Consider the following 19,137-nt stretch of genomic DNA (forward strand, 5'->3'; position numbering starts at 1 on the left):
ATTGGTTGGTCCGGCCTCCTCTAGTTGCTTGGACCCACCTCTTCTACAATCTGACTGGTTACCTCTCTGAACCAATCATTTTTCCTTCTGCCCTCAGAACATTTTTGTGTAAGTAGAACTTCGATGAGCTGAGTTGTTGGCCTCATCTCAGAAACAAAAAGAAAAATGGGCTAGTGAGTTCTGGATATTAGCGGTTCATTTTAAACATGGGAAAAGGTGGAGATGAAAGTGGGATCTGATGAAAGTTTGTGTGTGAGCTATTAATAAAATTGTTCATGCAAGTTGCTCTTTCGAAGAGACAAACTAAACCTCGCACGTTTAGTTTTTACACGTACCTTTTCTGCCTTGATTGACATGTATCACAATTCTTGTCGTATCTTTTTTCCTGATTGTCTCCTGACTCTAAGATGGACTGAGTGAGGTTTGAAAAATTGATCTTTAATTATGAACAACACGTGAACTTTAGCTTGGATATGAGCAGGATATGAACAAGCACCATCTTGTTCCCACAAGAGCATCGTGGGTCTGCTTTGGGACGACGCTGTCTCCCTCTGCTGTCAGAGTACCAGCAGTATGCATTGCAGTAAATCTCAATGATTGATGAAATTAAAACTACTCTCATGCCTTTTTACCCTGTAAAACTGCCTCAGTGATCACAGCAGAAAGCATTATCTTTGCCAAAAATAAGCAAACTTATTTCTTTTGCACAATCATTGAATTCGAGAGCCGTGCGGTAAATTTGGTAATTAAATGAAACGTGTAATCAGTTAAAGTTGTGTGGCTTCCAGGGAAGTTTATTTTAAAACATGAATTACTCCAAAACTCAGAAAAACAATAAGCTAGGGTTTCTTTTTTTATGACTCTATGAAGATATGTGCTATTTATATTGGGGAGGGAGTAAAAATCCATTTCATCTTCATTGCTCAGAAGATTGCATGTAGAATGCCTGACCGCATGCGCATAACTGCATGACTGAATTACATTTAAACATCAGTCGTGTAAGACTCTCACCATGGCAATACAGTTTGTTGGGGCGGATGGGTGGGGGGGGTATGGAACATTTACCTCACTTGATATCCAAGTTAAAGACCAGTGAACACGATGCATTTCTTGATGCATGTCCTGTGCCAATATCACTCCCTTACAAAGACATATCTTTATATAAATATGTACACTGTGTCACTGGTGTGTAAACTATTTCATCATACTATGTTTAGTAAACACCACAATCCTTCCAGATCCACCTTCACAGCAAACTACTGTATCTACGTTTAATTAATCTACATTTTTGAGATCGCAGCCAGTCACTGGAGGAATTGGGGGCTAAGGGTCTTGCTCAATGGTCCAACAGTAATGACTTTGCTGAGCGTGGGATTTGAAACAGCATCCTTTTGATCAGAGGCACAGCACTCTGACCCGCTGAGCCACATACACAAAACAGAAATAATTGAAAGATTCACACAGTTGTGTATATTTGTCTTTGCTTTATAATAAAACAGTTATTTCTGAAGGGGTACTGATTTTACCAGTGAAAATAGTTGACATTATTTTATCCAGTGGAAACTGTAGATATTACTTTAACCATGAATATAGTACTTACAGTAACTGTGTGTCCTTGTATCATCTTCGTACGACAAGATCAGACAGCAGAGAGGACAGGCCAGGATGGGAACTCTCCCTACCTGAATGTTTTCAGTATTTTGTTTTGCACGCCAGTTTTTCTGGACGCCGTGCAGATTTCCTGATGTGTTTTTGGGGGGGAGGGCCAGACGTATGCTGAGGAGATGATTAAGGAGGCTGGGCAGCGCCGTCGTTAGGAGGATGCAGGTGCGAGGGTGGTTTTAGCCTGGTAATTGGTTCAGAGTCGCTCCCCCCCCCCCCCAGAGGCTCTGCAGGGCTAGCTGGGGACCGCAGTGAGGCCAGCTGGTCGCTGGGGAGAGTAACCCTGTTGGAGTATTTGTGTGGGAAATGCTACTGTCAGGTTTGTTCAGATTAAATATTAATTGTATGTCTAAGTACAACCTGTTGTACCTACAGTGGGCAATAACATTTGAGAATTCTGTCCAATATGCTTAACAAGCGTGATGAGATTTAGAATTTATTTAGCTGAATGACCTACCTATTATTTCACTAACTATTTTACTAAATAACCCGCCTGACAGTATTTTTTCCCCCCCAAAATATATGTTATACGGATTATATATCACAGTGCCATACACATGAGTTTCTGCATGCGTTTTTATATGTGTGCTGACATTTCCCAGAAATGCTACATTATTCATTAATTATTCTATTAAGCCACTGTTTGGTCCTCAGCCCTGCCAAGTGCTGTCAAAGAAAACTACTGTGTTTCTGCTGTTGGCAAGTTAGAAGTGTCAGTCATGCTTCCAGGTAGGAGAACATTGTAGCAGAAGAAAGTGACTGTCGTTCATTCATCTTGTTCCCTCTGACCCTCACTAGGAGAGGTAAAGTCAATGAATGTTATTGGTTTCAGGCCTAATTTCAATCCATGTCTTTCAGTCTAACCCCAGATATTATGACCTGAAAAATCCCTTTCAAGTTACTTACTTACTTACTGGGCAGTGGTGGCTTGATGGTTAGGGTAGTGCACTTGTAATTGAAAGATTGCAGGTTCGAATCCCCCACCAGCAAGTCACCACTGAGGTACCCTGAGCAAGGTACTGTCCCCAAGCACTGCTCCCCGGGCGCTGAATTAGCTGCCCCCTGCTATGTCACGAAAGTCACATATGGGTCAAATGCAGAGGACACATTTCGTTGTTGTGCACTGTGTGCTGTGGTGTGTTGACAATGACCACTGATCACTAAATTCTAATTCTTAGCTTGATTATTATTGATGTTTGTTTTCCATATATGAGACAACCTGGAACACCCCCCAGGGATGCACCAGTAATTATTGGGGTCCTTACCTCTCTGTACTTGCCAGCTGGTATTAGAGCTCAGCGCTGTGTTAAGTTTACATAATGATGGGTTTAGTCCTCCGTAGACTCACAAGGTATAACACCAGGCCTTTAAATCGGGAAAGTCTGTCAGCAACATCCTGCTCCAAAATTGTGCAATTACTATAATTACCTGATAAGGTACAATGAAAACTTAAAAGTTATATGTCACATAAGATGCAACGTAGTGTACTCTTCAAGGTTTACACCTTGACAGGCTTGAATGATGTTCATATATGTTCATATATATCTACCGGGTACTTGCATATTATATGTTTTTGGTACACTTGGAAGTTAAAGAGGCCGCCTTTAATGAGTAGCCTCCAGTAAAGGCTGTTGCTTTTTGGCTCGTTAAAGTGCGATTGTGCATTTGGGTGATTCTTATTTGATCTTATTAACCATAAAGGATGCATCAAGTTGCCAATCAGCACACTTTCTTGAACAGGGCGTATGCAGGAGGTGACGTATCAGATGGGCTTCCATTCAGAGGCCGAGCTGATCTTCCGCCATGCTTCTTGGTGACTTTTCACTTTTAAAATACCATTTATCGTTGTATGGTGTTACTTGAGCATTTTAAAAGCTTCCATTTTTTTCATGTCGGTGTGGTACATTTGACTAAGGAAAAGCAGTTTAATTGATGAAATACTTTTTAGATAGATAGATAGATAGATAGATAGATAGATAGATATATAGATAGATAGATAGATAGATAGATAGATATATAGATAGATAGATAGATAGATAGATAGATAGATAGATAGATAGATAGATAGCCATTTAGACTGTAATGGCCTACAAGTCAATCTTCTAAACCTGATGTTTAGTTGACTCACACCTTGTTATTTGGCTGAATTGCTTCTATGATTTATACAGTTTCACTGTATTTATGGCTGAATGTCTATAATTTGTTTTGGGTACAATTCTTAGCAGAAAATTCACAGAAATAAATTACAATTAAGGATATTTGGCAGTTCACAATTCAATAACACCATGTCTGTGATATTTACTTTTTGAGGTGGTATTCTGTCTCTTTTGTTCAAAATACAAATGGCATTCAATCCTTTTTCTTATTTAGGTTTTTGTAACAATTCAGGGCCTAAAATTATTGGTTCAGAATCATAATTTCCATGGTTCTGAATCCAGATGAAAGAGCCGTTCTTAGCTCGAGACAGACTAGGGGTATGGCTATGAACTGAACGCCACAAAAAGTATTTAAAATGCAAATGTTTGAAATGCACATCAGTTTTAAGAAATACCAAAGACCATTTGCAAATTATGGAGGGTTGGTAAGCTACCTTGTCTGCAAGATTTGACGATTACACATGGTGTTTCATCATATCACTTATTCAGTACAGGGTCACTGTGAAACTATCCCAGCATGCATAGGGACAAGGAAGGTGATACCCAAGATGGAATGCCTTTCTATCATAGGGCATCCATTCATACTCACAGTGAGACACTATAAACAATTTAGGAACGCCAGTTAATCTAACCTTGTGTTGTTGGACTGCTCAGAGAAAACCTGCACAAATAAGGGGAAATCATTGAAATTACACACACCATCGGATTTACCATCAGTTACCGTCCAAGACACAGAGAGAATCTGCATGAATATTAGCCTGTAGTGTAGTTACACACTGTAGGTACACCTGAAAGGTTTCATGAATAAAAACATGCTGTGTACACCTGGAGGATCCTGTGCTTTTCGCAATATTAAATGCCCCCCCCCCCCCATCCCACTCAAAAAATGGCAGCAAGTAAACACTGATTGCTGGCTAACCTTTTCATATATGCATTGAAATTGAGGAAGCATTGTTTGAAAATGCCAATAGGTAAAACCATTTTGTCATGAAAACCATGTGATATACTAAAAATAGGATTTATTAACAGCTGGGGGGGTAAATCCCAAATATAAACAGGTTTTTAAATAGTTTAAATGAATTGACTAGGTGTGACAAACGAGACGGATTGTGTTCACGCTTTCTAAATGAGGGTCTAGCGTTGAAATGTTCAGGTACTGCAGTGTAAGTCTTGTCTCTAAAAATACTCTAAAAAATACCTGCTTCCCGTTTTTCAGTCCGGCACTCTTTGCATAGCATAAGTTGATTTGAGATTTTAAAAAGTAGGAATTTTTAAATAAATACGACGGTGTATTTCAGTGAGCCTTTAAATTGTCAAGAATTGGACAGAATAGAAGAAATGGGAACAACATAGACACACGGCACGATTCTTTTGTTTTCTGGTATTATTGTTTTGTCGTAGTGTCTCACTGGCTTAATTTTCCAAGTCAAATTGAATTTCAAATGCCAGATTTGCTTGTTAACCAGGAGAACAGAGCAGCTGCCGCACACACAGCGAGCCGCCTGAATGTAGCCATGATTCACTGAGTCTGCATCTGCAGGATGTTTCAGCTCAGGTAGCTTCCATGGGAGCCCACTGTGAGCCAATCCCACCCAGGCCTTTCCTTCAACCAGATCCATCCAGCTAATGTCCCTGCCAATCAAACGGGGAGGGGGGCGGGAACCCGCGGCCCAAACAGTGATGAATGGTTGTGATTGTAGGTTTTTGGGGGGGGGGGGGGGGGGGGCAGCACTGCAGTCGTCAGTGACGGCTCTTGATGAGCTGTTGCCGTACAACTTGCGAGATTCATCACCAAAATGAGACCAGAGGCCCGTTTTAACCGCCGTGCATCAAAATTATTGATTATCAAGGGATAGACTATGATGAAGAGGTCAAAGACAAACAACGCATGTGTAATCCAAAATATCCAGGAACTGCAAGCATCATACCATTGATTTAATAAGAAGGAAATAATCTAATCTAAAAGATTTTGTAATGATTTTTTAAAGACAAATTTTATCTTCATGTGCAAGAAAAATGTCTGAAGGTGTCACTTCATCTCCCACTGCTTAAAAAAGTCCACTCAGTTTGTACACACTCCCCTGCATTTATTGTCATGTTGAATGTGTCTGGTCACTTTAATTGGAAATAGAAAAAAAAAAACATCCAATCAGTGTAAGTCATTAGTCAGGGAGTGTCCCACAATTTCTTGAGCGCTTCCAACGCCGAATTCAAACAGCCTACCCTGCTACTTTTGCATGGACAACAGGGCACTTCTGAAATCCCTTAAGAGCCAGAATGAGGACCCTCAACAGCGCCCCCATCTGTCATCTATGGACTTAACAGCCAGCAGCTGCGTGACCTATTTTTCTCTCCAGGTTTTAAAGTAAAAAAAAAAAAAAAAAGAATAAATGGTATTCAGTTACACAACAGGTGTTTATTCTATAAAACAATCCCACACATTATGATTAGACAAGAAGTATTCTTTTACTAATAATGTGTATTTATAACATATGTTTAGCTGCAAGAACACAACTGCTGAGTCCCAAGAGTTTACGTGCACACCGAATGACTAATTTGCTAAAAACTGCTCTCCTCAGAAAATCGGGGGGGAGGATCCACATCTGCTTTTCAGCACCACACAGTCGCCAGCATTTCCCCTCGTCTAACTCCTCCGCCGTTAGTGTTTTGAAGCGAAGTTGGTATCGACTTCTGATTCGAAGTCCCTTGCTCGCGCAGGCAGGGCTATGGGAAGCTGCCTTTTATCTCCCTCTCTCTCTTTTCAGCCAGCTGATGGGCAGTGTGAGCAAATTGCTCCCCAGATGTCAGTTCAAAAGGTCTCCGAAGATAACAGTGACATCTTTATATAGCACTCCCCGCTAGCGCCCATGTCTGTCTTCCCCCAACCAATACCTACAAGCGCACTGTACGAACTCCCCTGTTTTTCATGCATAAAAACCCTCCCTTCACCTCTAAGTCCAACACCAGCTGCCTCCAGAAGTTCTGTACACTGTGTACAGTGTTGGGCATTTCAGGTCCAGAAGCTACAGATCCAGATGAAGATTTTTGAGTGTAGAGTCACAATCACGGAGTACTCAGTTGGTTGGTAGAAACAAAACCTTGGTCTGGATTTGTAGTTCTAGATGTAAAATGCTCAACACTCACTGTGTATGTGTAGCAGCTGTATACTATACAAATATAAAATGTGGTCATACATTTGCATCTAACTCACAGAAGAGTCATTGTTTTTCAGAAGGAGTCGGTGTAATCCTTGTGGTTAAGAATAGTGAAATGAAAAACACATATAAGTATTGTATCATATATTTATAATTTACAGCCAGTGGACAAAAGGGATATAAAGGGGCCTTTGCCTTCAGAGTATCTTTAATCCTGCTTGGAATGATGTCATCCAAGTCTCGATCTGTTCATAGTGGGATACAGGACCATTTTTCATGAAGAAAAGCCTCTGGTTCTTTGAGTGATGAAGGAGGTGGAAATGAACGTCTACTTCACAGCTTCCCGTAAAGGTTCAGTAATCTTTACTAGAAGCCATGGAAGGTTTGAAACTGAATTCAACCTTGTGTTCGTGAAACCACTTTTGAAGCCATTCAGCTGATCGAAAGGGGACATTATCATCTGGGATCTGGGAGCATCAAGAGGGAACCACATTTCCACCATAGGGTGTTACCTGGTCCTATTAAATAACATCACTTTCTGTAACCGTTGCAGAATCAAGCAGAGCAATCGCTGGACCTAACGGCCCTACGGAGATGGCTTCAGGTATCCCATGGCTTCCTTTAAAACAGAAACCAGCACAGATACAGAAAAAGGATGGAAGGTGACTCATCAGATTGTAAGACTTTTTTTTTTCCCATTACTCATGGGTCCTCATTTTGTACACCTTGCATTATGTTTTGTGTCTTTGCGCTTTAGCCTTGGATACAAGCAGTTTCCAAACAGCAGTCCTGCCATAAATTCCAGCTCTCCATCACTTTTGTTGTGTTGAATAACTATCCCATTCAGGGTACTTAAATCCCTATTGGTCACTTTTCATTTCTGAACACTGTACTGCTTTGCTAATACAGTTAAAATGTTTTTGGCACAAGCAGGCATGGATTTTGAGATTGTTCCCCATGACACATGAAATAATTTAGCACTTTTTGTGACTGATGGACTGGAAATTCAGGCACGACTCTCTGCCTTATTCAAACACCATCAGCTGCCTCATGTTGCTGTGAAAACTCACATATGAACAGTGTTGGGGAAGTTACTCTCAAAAGTAACCCGCACTCTTCTTTCATCACTAGTTCTCTCCCATTGACTTCAATACATTTCAGTCAAAGTTTTCCTATTCGAACACTGTTCATGCCACATCATCAACACTTAATATTGAACCTCAGGCCTCATCACCAAACACCTCCATTAATGACAGGTGAGAAATTCAGGTACAGAAAGTACAAATCCAGATCAAGGTTTTGTTTCAACCAACCGGTTGAGTATAAAAAGTCACAGTCAGAGTACTCAACTAGCTGCTTAAAACAAAGCCTTGGTCTAGATGTGTACTTTCTGAACCTGAACTTTCCATCTGTCTGTAATTCCACCTGTACATTTGTAACTTCCCCCCCAACACTTCATATGAAAGTGCTGATTGTCCAACCTTTTATAGACAAACTGCTAATTGGGATTCAGCCTCATTTGACTTACCTTTGTAGCTACATTTGTAATCAGATTTAGTAACTTCAAAGTCAAACTCTTTTTCACATGGTGTCATCGCCCCCCCCTCCCCCGGAAATTCAGCACATCATACATTGATATTACTAATGGACACAAAAGGACTGTGCAGCAGTGAATTGTAGCCATTAAATCATTGATTTAAAACAAAGGCAGAACAGGTCTGAATGTCTGTCCTTTTCCTAAGCAAAACTGCATTAGCAAAACGCAGGTCAGTCCTTTGGTATTGTGAATATTGGCAAGCAGGCAATGTTGGTAGTTTCTATGAATATATGATAAATAAAGCGTTTTGGACTTGGGTCCGTCGATATGCACTATTCCTTTCTATTTGCTTACTGATCCTTGAATACCTCGAAATCCGACAAACAAGAATTTCTGGGGCTGGTTTCCGTCGGTGCACGGACGCTGCAGCCCGGTGCGGCGTTGAAGGTTTAGTCCTTGGCAGGGTTGACCTGCTCTTCTGACATAGATAAACATTTTCCCCCAGATTTAGTAAAAAAGGAAACGCGCAAAAGTGGGAAAACTGGCTCCGGAAAGGCACCCCGATAACCCTCCCCATTTGTAAGTGCCGCTTAAGCTCCCCGTGGGATTACACACAGCAGCTGGACATGTCGGAGTTTTCAGGAGTAACCACTCCGCCCAGACTCTACTGCGATGTCCCCACTCGCCAAATTTTCAGAAAAAGAAGGGAAAAAAGAAAAGAAAAAAGTCTGTTGCTTATCAAAGCGGAATAAAGCCGGCAGCTGACTGGTGTTATAAACAGTAGACGAGATACGCTTTTCATGCGTATGACTATGAGTGAAAACGAACCGCTGTAAATATTCCAGCATGCGCTTGCCTATTAGGCAAAGACACCTATATATGCCCATCTATAGCCTATATTTATTATTTTGATTATTTATTTTGGGTACTGGGGATCGGGGGCGGTATTGTTATGGAAGTGACATAAATCATAAGGTCGCTGCGGGCGGGCCAGCCGCCGTTTACATTCAGGATGCATCCATAGGCGAGCCGCGCTGCGCGGTACCTTGCCTTGGGATGCCTTTCATGTGAACCATCATTTTCGACTTTGATAAGACGTTTCGTGTTACGCTAATTAATTTTTAAATCTGTAAGCAACCGCCATGCTGCCGTGCTGCTGCAGCATAGTGAGAGTTGAGACGAAAGAGCCCGAGTCTCATTTAAAAATAAGCCTCATAACTCGCGTCACGTCTTTTGCAGATAAAAACGCAGGAAACAGCAGGGGTAAGCGGCATTGCTCTGTAATTTGTTTGTCCCTTATTTTTGAATTTCCCCTTCATATTTGCATACATCATTCCGAATTCATCTGAATTCCTCACCAGAAAGTGTCTTTAGGATAGTGCTACTTTAGCCAAAACCTTAAAGTATGGTCATACGAAATAAGAATTATTAAGCACTTAATTTTATTCTGTAGTCTAATTAATTTACCGAGAACACCACCAAAAAGGTAGGAGATAAATTTTGATAGTTCATGAAAGGATTGCTTTATCTGTTCGCATACCAGTATAAAATGCATGCAGCTATTACTTGTCCACTGTGAACGATAAATATTCAGGTGAAATTTGCTTTCAATACTTCATATACCCTATATATATATTTTTTATTTTTTTTTTAAAGTTTATTAAAGTACTGATGGAACTGAAACCGATATATAGCGTTGCCTATTGACGGTCTTTTGGTTTCTGCAGATTAACACTGCCACCTGCAGGCCGGTGTTTGTCATGACAATACGACAGACCCACCGCAGCAGGCTGCAGTGAACAAAATCTATTTCACTGGAAAATGTGGCTGAGCACTCAACGCATTACTTACGATACGAGGCTTCAGTTTCAACTGTCCTTCTAGCCCATAATATACGAATATGATTATTCTGTAAGTCGAAGCAGCTAGTCTGTCTTTTGTTATGTAGATTTTTCAGTTTTGAGGAACTGTGTATGTTCATAAGTCTATTTAACAGCTTATTGGATTGACAGAATATTAGCAGAATGAGGTAGAAATAGTGTGTTTATTTTTCTTTCCCAACATTTATTTTCTTAGATGATTTTATCAAAGATTCCTTACCCTGAATTCAATTTGATTCAATTCAATTCAAGTTCAGGCAGAAGATGTCTGTCATCGGTCTTGGGGTGAGGGGTGCTGATTGCTGATTGGTTAGCCTAGTCGGGTGTGCAGCTGCACCCGGCACTTTGCACATACTGCAGAAATCAAAGAAAGAAATTTTTATAAAAAAAATCAAAACAACTGGATGCAATTAGAACATTTCGCATGATACAGCACCTGTTGTCAAAAGGAAATAATCAGACTTGTGAAAAATTAATTTGTTCCAAAAACTGGTGACAGGAATGCTGTTTTATGATATTGACTGTCTTTTGCATGTACCATAACTAAATATTTGAATACTTCCATTTTTGTTCTTGTAGATGACTGTATATAGTTCATACCTGACCAGTTCCTTCTGAATAAAGATTAAAAAGCTAAAATAAAAAGTAATGTACATTGATTTTTTTTTTGTTAACATCTAAAAATATTGATTCTTGACTATGCCACAATTCATAATGCATGATGGTGCAATTGGGGGAAAAAATCTTCTGTAACAGTAACATGTTTGCTGTCAAAGGCTGATATTTGTTCACCTGCTTGTCTGGACTACAGGCATCCAGTTAACTAGTGTTGGTAATTAAGGCACTTTCATTTTTAATTTATTCTTACAGCTGGACTTTTTAACAGCAGAGGCTCAGTGGTCAATACTATTGCCAGATATCCTCAGGGTTGCGGCTATCATTCCTGCTCTGTGATTTCTGCAATCCAAATAGATGGGTAAGTGAACTGATGTCTTTGAATTGCTCATTTACATTGTACATTTATTTATTTAGCAGATGCTTTTACTTAAAGCGACATATATTTGAGAAAGCAGGGTCAGACAGTCCCTGGAGCGATAAGGGTTAAGGGGAAGCTTCATGGGCCCAATGGTGAAATCACTCTGCCAATGGCGGGATTTGAACCAGCAACCTTCTGCCTACAGCAGCCTGACTTACTGAGCCCTGTAATAGACTAGAACCATCTCCAGAGTGGCCCCTGCCTTGTGCTTCCTGGGATGGGCTCCAGGCTCACTAGGCCCCCACAGATTGATGGATGGATGTTGGTTTCATTTTATAACCTGACATTGTAATGTTTTGCACATTTGGGTGTTTGCCAAGACATGCCTGGACTAATGTGTTTTTTTTTGGTGGACTAATCAGTCACACAGTTCGCTGTTAACAGAGAGAAACGGTGTTGTACTGACTAAGATTAGAGCATCTTTTCTGAAGTTTTACCTTCAGTGCCGTGCTTTCCGACGTTTAATGTGTTGCTTATAATTAAACCAAACTGCTCTTTAAACATTGTGGCCAGTTACTGGAAATGCCCCACCGATATTTCCATTAAGTTTGGAGGATCAGTGTAGGGCCTGCCTGCCTGCCTGCCACAAATTACGTTTTGGCTGGGTAACTGTTCTGGACCGACACAAGCCAAAGTCAGCCCACAGGGCTGTATTTACCGGCACATGCAAAATACATGTACGCTTTTATGTTCGAATCTATGAAGATGAACGAGTTTTGACCCTAAATCTGCCTTTGAAATAGCAATAAAATTAAACATGAAAATGCAGTAGTCCTATTGATTTCTGCATGTTTTTGTAAAAGTAAAATCTAACACACATCTTTCAGTGTAGCTTTCATGGGAAGTGAAATGAACCATTAAATAGTGGCCCCCGCCGACAAGGTGAAGGTCAGATTTGGCCCTCAACAGAAAATAATCGCCCGAGGCTGACCTAGGACTTACACAGGCATATGCGCATGGCTGCGAGAATGGGTATATAAAATTACAGCAGAGCTCTTCTTCTTGACTCTAATGAGATTGCAGAGATATTATAAACCCAGGACTCATCGCAAAAGTCAGTATTTATAAAGTGGGACAAAAATTAAAACAACTGTAAACTCCTCTGACAAATGGGTTTCATTTCAGAGATAATTGCATTTTTTTATGCATTATATACAAATGCCGTCTCATTTCCATTCATAATACATTTGTCTCCCTCTATACCTGTATTGTGGATGAACTTGAGCTGTTTGTGTTAGAAAACCATTTGGATACAAGGTGGGAAAATCTATCCATCTGCCTCCTGTGGACAGGTTTAGCGGGACCTGGAGTCTATCCCAGGCAGCATTGGGCACAATGATGCGGTCCAGCCTGGAGGGGATATCCATCCATCACAGGGCATATAGACACACACACTCAGAACAACTTAGAGGTGCCAGTCAGTCTAAATTCACATATTTGGATGGCAAAAGGAAACTAGAGGACCTGGAATCGTGTATAACACAGGAGGTGCTACAGCTGGGCACGGTGAAGGTGTGGCGATCCACAGAGCAGCTTATAGAAAATGAGGAAACTTTAGCGAATAGAAACAGCAGCAAGAAACAGAAGGGACCCCAAGGAGTGAAACACAGGAGATGGGCTACAGATAGGGGCTATACCTACATGCAGGGACATGCAGAAGAAACATCTACAACACTAACAGCAGCCACGACATCTGGGAGCAAGCGGGAGACTGAGGTGCAGTCAAGAAACGGAAGTCAATGCAATAACCGGCTGAGAAAAAGGGTGTGGACAGGCACGACATTTACAGAGATGACAAGGTCTGAAAAGGGGCAGGTGTGAGCTGTAGCCAGTTAGTCAGACACTATGGCTAAGGGGCAACAAGGAACAGGTGAGGGTCATTAACAATCATAAGACACTAAAGACTAAAGATACCAGAAAATACTAATACTGAAGAAACAGCGGCAACCAGGAACTAAAATGCGAGAAAGGACCAATGCTGAATAAGATTAGCACAACATAATTAATAAAGGGGAAACAAAACTCAAAATGGCCAGCATGGCCAGCCTTGAACTCATAACGTTAGAAGAGCACAGCCCATTCAGCTATGCAGCGGCCCAGGGAACAGGGGAAGACACCAGGCACTGTGACAGGTACTAAACATAGGAAAGAACAGGATGGCCAGTGACACCTGCTGGCCAAGCAGAGAAACAATAGATTTAATAGGAGAAGACAGGGACCGATCCTGACAGGAGGGCATGCTAACTCCACACACACATTCCAGTACGGCACTCAAACCCTCAACCCTGGCAGAGAGAAACCTACAGAGCTACTATGCTGTGAAGGGAAACAAACAAAAACTTCCATATAAGTAACACGTAAAACGAAAACTATCCATTATATGAATCAAGTTTCTGTGCAATTGGCTCAACGATTATTACTGATTATTTTGTGCCTCCTGAAAACCATTGACCTCCGCGGGAGAAAAAAAAACGAGACAGAACAATAATGAACAAGCAAAAAATAGTTTTTGTTCCGTAATGAATTGCTAACATGCTTTAAATATGTAAAATATGCCACCCTACAAAGCGTCAGCCAACTATGCAAAAATAGGCCATTCCAAAAGGAATTAACTGTTTTTAGTGACAATGTGGGTTGATTCAGGTGTAAACCTAAGGTCTGTGTGTGTGTGTGGGGGGGGGGGGGTGGTCTTGCAGCAAAGAAAGTGCCTTTCTTGTCAGGAAATGTGCAAATGTGAATCGTCACAATACAAGTTCTTCCTTGAGTTGTGTCAGAAAGGAAAGATGTGAAAAAATATTGCTGAAGCGCCCCCCCCCCCCTCCCTACCCACCGAGATCCCAGATCGTTTGGTGATTAATTCCTGTTTGTGACAGCACTTTTAAGGATATTTCACACACCCTGTGCATTTGCATTTAAGAAACTGAATCTGGAATGACAGTTATTTCTGGGCTGCGTGGACGCAGAAGATGCTGTACTGGTTACTGTTTCTCCAAAAACTGCTCTCTGACACCTTCGCGGTTAACCTTTCTGTGGTGGAAGAATCAGGCTGCCAGAAATGGAAATGGTATGTGGCTCAAATCACATTTTTACAAAAGCCAGCAAAGATGAGGTGCTAAAGGTTTCACTCAGTCCTGTTTAAAACACCCGAGTTTGTCAAGAATCACTGCAGTCAGAATATAGGACTGGAATAAGATTTTTGAAGATCTTGATGGCAGGTCTACGGTTCACTCTTTAAAATGAATCATGTTACTTCAACAACATTCTAAACTGCTCCGATTTTTTTGTTTTTACCATCGAAGTGGAGCTTTTCTTTATCACGAGTGTGGTTTGACTTTATTGTGGAGGAGGAAAATTCTCAGCAATCCTGAGCAAAGTTGCCGTTTGTTTATTTCTGCAAATGAACACCCATATGCCATTCTCTTTTATCCCCAGTCAGATAAACACGCTTATTTTTACCGAGTCAACTTTTAAAGATTTCAGCCCGATTAGCACACGGCTGTCGGCTTGATCTGCATATCGTCTCGGAGGAAACAGGCACTGTCTTCTGTGATGTTCAGTGTGGGCTGTATGGCTGCCAAATGGAGGCCCAGCTATGAGGTCGGTCTGAAAATCTGCTGTTTTTCTTTTTCTATACTGACTCCTAATGCCTCTAATTCCAGCCCAAGATATTTTTTTCTCCATCTGAAAGGATAGCAGGTACAAGAGGAATACATGCAATAATTGCATTACGTTTATTCATGGAAGCATATTATGTCTTTAAAGTAAACATCAGAAGCTGTATGAGTTAATTTAGTCACCCATGTAAGCTGTCCAGTTTAAAACTTTTGCTATTATGTTTTTCCATACAGGTTAAATTGAAATAAATGCAGTGGTTTACACGGTTCATAGCTGGCCAAAGCCCTAGGGTCGTTGTTCGGTGTAGATTTTTCTTTCCACCATTATTATTATTTTTTTTAACTCCTGTTACAACAAGGTCCACATCTGCCCACATCGGTTTAAACACCACAAAGTACATTGAAATGCTGAACTCACATCCCTGTAGGCATGGAAGATAGGAATAGCCCTGATGTTTTGCTAAGCAGAATATTTAAATAAATGATTATATAGAGATGGGTATAGGAGCATACACATGTTTTTAAAGATAAAGTTCTATCTTAAAAACAGAAAGAAAACACAAAAAAGGCCAACGAATGCAAAACTCAGCCAAAACATCAATGCACCCGTTTATCTTTCAAAATTAATCCTTTCCAAATGCCATACTGTATTACAGTTGACATGATCTAATTCATTTTATTATTACTATTAGGCTGGAGGTTTTAAATCAAACGATTTATAATCCAAGTACAGGCAGGTCTCTGCTTACCGAGTACTTATGTCCCTGAGCCTGTCTGTGATGTGAATTATTCATTATGCTTACTCGAAAGAGACATTTTAAGGATGTCTGAAAGTGGGCGTTGTGATTGATAGTCCAGGAGGTGTTTATATATTTCCTGCTGCATTTAAATATACATGCTTTATAGTTCATGCTTTATTTTATACTCAGTGCATCATTCATTAGGTATCAGTCCATTCATCCATCTTCTGCAGGTTATCCAGGATAAGGTCCTGGAGAGTCCCATGATGCTCTGGTCATGGGGTAGGGGGCAGTCTGGCCAAAGTGTATGTCAGGTCTTTTATTTTAAAAGATTATTTGATGGAATGGATTTTGGTTAGAAACAGGAGATGAGCACTCCAGACTGGAGTGTGGAGCTCTTGTGATCAATGGGAGGCTCTAATAAAAGCCTGTCCTGAAATGATGTGATGCCCTTTGTTTGGGGCTTATGGGATGGCGTCACAGCAGAGTCCGGGACCCCCTCCTGTAAGGAAGGCAATACCTTCATTGAGGTGGCAATTGTGTCAAATGCAGCACCTCCATGCACTGACCAGTGAGGTCAAAGTTCATAGACGTCTTCATAATCTTACAACGAGTCATTCGTAAGTGTCCCACTTTGGACTGAGAATGGTCTCGAAAGTAAGTGTGGTCATTTTGACCTGTCCCACTGCAGTTCTTTTAGAACCAGCCAGCTACGGTGTTGAGCTGCTGATGCCTCTGGATAGTACAGACCTAAAGACCTCCATAACAGCCCTCCCAAAAACGTACGTTCCTTCCTGTCATCTGAATGCAGGGCTTGGATTTAAAGGGGAAGGCGACCAAACCAGCAGCTGTCACCCCTGCAGATCTTTGACCCTGTAGACATGGAATGATCTCACTGTCAGTTCACACACACACACGCACGCACACATACACAAACCTGCACTCAAATCTTTATGGGGACTCTCCATTCATTTCTATGAGGAAAACTCTAATCCCAACAATGACAACCCAGCCCTAAGCTTAACCATAAGTAACCAAACAAAAGACAAGACTTTTTGCATTTTTAGTTTTTTGATTGCTGTCACAGATTTTTATAAAATTGAGTATTCCCTTGTAGAGACCAAGAAAGTGGTCCCCACGTCATCAAGATGGCAGATTTTTTTTATTACATTGTGGGGACATTTGGTAATACATACATGACCCTTCCCACCCGTCCCCACACACACACACACACACAGAAACATTCTCGCACAGTTTATGAACATCTCAAATGCATTTTATGACTCAAAAATTGATGGTAACTGTTAACGAAGTCTGGCACTTTTAGTAACTTATAAAAATTAGATGATTCAAAATGTTTTTCAGCAGTAACTGCCTTTCCGGGGACTAGTTACTCTTCTGTGATATTTATGATCATCACGATTGCTCAATGGCGTTCATAACTGCTTGTCTCATGCATCTGTTCACATGCACTATATATTAGAGAATTTTCCAGAACAAAATGGGGAATCGGTGATTCCTCACCAAGCTAGGTTACCCCAAACCCCGCCCCCCTCATTAGGACAGGCTGGAATGCATGTTTGATATAGACGTGCCACAGTTTATTCAGTCAAAGCTGATTAAAGTGAGACACTCAGCGTGTGGCCCTTATACAGGCTCACTTTTACAGCTGACAAGACGTCTTTCCAGATGGTACAAATGCCCGAGCCCAAGTTCAGTCCGTGTCACGTACACATATTGAATCTGTTTGCACATCTCTGACATGTTTTTTTTTTTTTTAATCCACTTTAAACCACGTTAATAAAGTGTTGGGCATGTTCAGTCTGAAAATGAATTAGGCTAATTTAATCTTACTGTAACTGTGAAATTGGCCCTGCCATTAGCAAATGAGGTCCCAGTGTCTGTTGTTTGCACTAATTTCTCTGAGTGCACTGAACCAGAACAAGCAGGAAGATGGGTTGTGATGGCGATATCTTGGTTTGATGTGCTCGGGATAACCTCTGAGCCAATTACATCGCAGCCGCTCGGATAAAGTGAGTAATGAGTGAGTTCCCGCGGTTCTAATGAAAACACTCAGTAATTACTGTTCCCAGATCCCTCTAACAGGCTGCCATCATCACTGCAACAGGAGAATAAATGAATTACTTGAATAAATAAATGAATTAGTAATTCCCAGTCAGTCATTCGGAAGAAGCTGGGAGGCGGGAGATGATCAGGAAAAAAGCAAAAAAGCTACAAGAATCGCGCTACATGTCAACCAAGGTAAAAAAAAAAAAAAAAAACATAAAAAATAAACGTGCCAGGTTTAGATGATCTCTGTGAAAGAACAACTTAGATGGACAGTTTGATTAATAGCCCACAAACTTTTATCAGGTTCCATCTTATCTCCACCCTTTTCCGTGTTGAAAATGAACAGCAAATTTCCAAAACTCAATAGTCCATTTTTTTGTTGTGATTGAGATGAGTCTGTCAGTGACCTAAAGACAGGCTTCCTCATATCTTACTGCACCAGGAACCAAAACTCACTCAGTCTGATGAAGAATCTTCATGAAATTTCCAAAATGCACTAAATCCACAGACATTTTCTCAAAAACGTACCCCACAGACTGATGATGAGTGAGTTCTGAAATGTGCTCTTCAATTGTTCAGACGGATCAAGAACCTTCCTCTTACGGATTCTTTGGCCAAGCCAAATTCGACACCTGTCTCGCACATGCCAGGACTCCAGAAATAGTTACTACATCTAACAATTTCTGACAGGGACCTTGGGAAATTTCACAGATGAGGAAAAAAAAAAAGCTTAAGGTGTGGGAGATAAGCGGCTGTGACGGCGAAGCGGGGAGGGAGTGCGGGGAAGAACGGGGGAAAAAAAGCGATGGCAACATCGACGGAAAAATTACACCACCGGAGAAAAGAAAATGTCAAAAGACGTTTGTTCGAGGCCAGAATGACTAACTGCAGGAGCAGAGAGAGAGCCTGTGTCTCCCCTGGAATCCTCTTTGCTCGGACCAAATACGCCGCTTTGCACTGCGCACCATTTCAGCGTCTTTGGTTTGGTGCCTTTGGTGACTCTGTACTATCTGTAGGTACCAGTTCAGTCCTTTCATGGGTTTGATGCACAATGGAATCAAAAGGCAGAGGATTTAACAAGCCATTTGTTCAGAAATGCTGTCCTCTTCCAAGTACGGCATACGTATTATTTATTTATTCCCGTTAAATGTCAATGCACAAAGCTTCCCACGAACTTTTCAATAGCTCATCCTTGGTAAGACATAACGGAGGGCCGGCAGGCTGCCGTTTGGGACTCTCCGAGAAAAGAAAACTGTTTTTTTGGATGTGATGTGATATGAAGATCAC

At 41.1% G+C, this 19,137-nt stretch overlaps 1 long non-coding RNA gene across 3 annotated transcripts in view; it reads left to right on the forward strand.

The window, feature by feature from the left end:
- Positions 1-19,137, forward strand: part of LOC111853569 (uncharacterized) — a 77,047-nt gene that overhangs the window by 11,477 nt on the left and 46,433 nt on the right. For all 3 annotated transcript variants that reach the window (XR_011984508.1, XR_002840482.2, XR_002840483.2), the window contains exons 2-4: positions 7,527-7,650; positions 10,238-10,421; positions 11,261-11,366. This is a non-coding gene — a long non-coding RNA (uncharacterized lncRNA). The remainder of the gene's footprint in view (positions 1-7,526; positions 7,651-10,237; positions 10,422-11,260; positions 11,367-19,137) is intronic.

This window comes from Paramormyrops kingsleyae, chromosome 21 (genome assembly GCF_048594095.1).
Source record: "Paramormyrops kingsleyae isolate MSU_618 chromosome 21, PKINGS_0.4, whole genome shotgun sequence".
Taxonomy (NCBI): Eukaryota; Metazoa; Chordata; class Actinopteri; order Osteoglossiformes; family Mormyridae; genus Paramormyrops; species Paramormyrops kingsleyae.